Source organism: Canis lupus, chromosome 5 (genome assembly GCF_003254725.2).
Source record: "Canis lupus dingo isolate Sandy chromosome 5, ASM325472v2, whole genome shotgun sequence".
NCBI classification, from domain to species: Eukaryota; Metazoa; Chordata; class Mammalia; order Carnivora; family Canidae; genus Canis; species Canis lupus.
Window position 1 is genome coordinate 61,740,338 of NC_064247.1, and position 1,073 is coordinate 61,741,410.

At 37.0% G+C, this 1,073-nt stretch overlaps 1 pseudogene; it reads left to right on the top strand.

Moving 5' to 3' along the window:
* The first annotated feature begins 668 nt into the window (after positions 1–668).
* On the top strand, positions 669–767 carry LOC112647660 (U6 spliceosomal RNA; annotated as a pseudogene).
* The last annotated feature ends 306 nt before the right edge of the window (positions 768–1,073 follow it).

Sequence of the window (1,073 nt, forward strand, 5' to 3'; positions counted from 1 at the left end):
TTTTTATTAAGAGATTTTATTTATTTATTTGAGAGAGAAAGAGAACATGAGGGTGGGGAGGGGCAGAGGGAGAAGAAGACTTCCTGCTGAGCAGGGAGCCTGACAAAATTACCCACTTTAAAGCGTACAATTCAGTGGCATTTAGAACATTCACAATGTTGTGCAACCGTCACCTCTATCCAATTTCAAAACATTTCAGTGCTCCCAAAGGAGACTGTGTCCCCATTAGCAGTCATTCCAACCCTGCCCCCCAGGCCCTAGTAATCTCTCCTCCACATTCTGTCTCTATGGATTTACCTATTTTGGATGTTTCATATAAATGGGATTATGTTGTGTGTGACCTTTTGAGTCTGGCTTCTTTCACTTAGCAGAATGTTTCAAGTTTGTTAATGTTGCATGTGTCAGAATTTCATTTTTAAGCCTGAATGATATTCTATTGTATGGACCTGACATATTTCGTTCATCTCTTCATCCATGGATAGTCATTTGGGTTGTTTCCACGTTCTGGCAGTTGTGAATAGTACTGCTATGAATATTCATGTACAATCATTTGTTTTGAGTACCTATTTCCATTTCTTTTGTGCGCATACCTAGGAGTTGAATTGCTGGGTCATATGGTAATTCTATGTTTAACTTTTTAAGAAACCACCATTCAAATTCTTTTCAAATAGCTTTGGCAGCACACATACTAAAATTGGAATGATACAGAGATGAGCATGGCCCCTGCACAAAGTGACACACAAATTCGTGAAATGTTCCATATTTTTAAAAAAATTCTTTTGGGTAATAGAATTATTCAAGTTTTTTATTTCTTCCTGAGATGGTTTCAGTAAGTTGTGTTTTTTCTAGGAAAGTACCTACTACTTTATCTAAGTTTTCAAATGTATTGGCGAAAATGTCGATATTAACTTTGATAATACTTTTTTTTGGTTTGTTTTTTAGAGATAGGATAGAGGGGTAGGGAGGGGCAGAAGGATAGAGAGAATTTTTTAAAATATCTTATTTATTTATTCATAGAGACACAGAGAGAGAGAGAGAGAGAGGCAGAGACACAGGCAGAGGGAGAAGCAGGC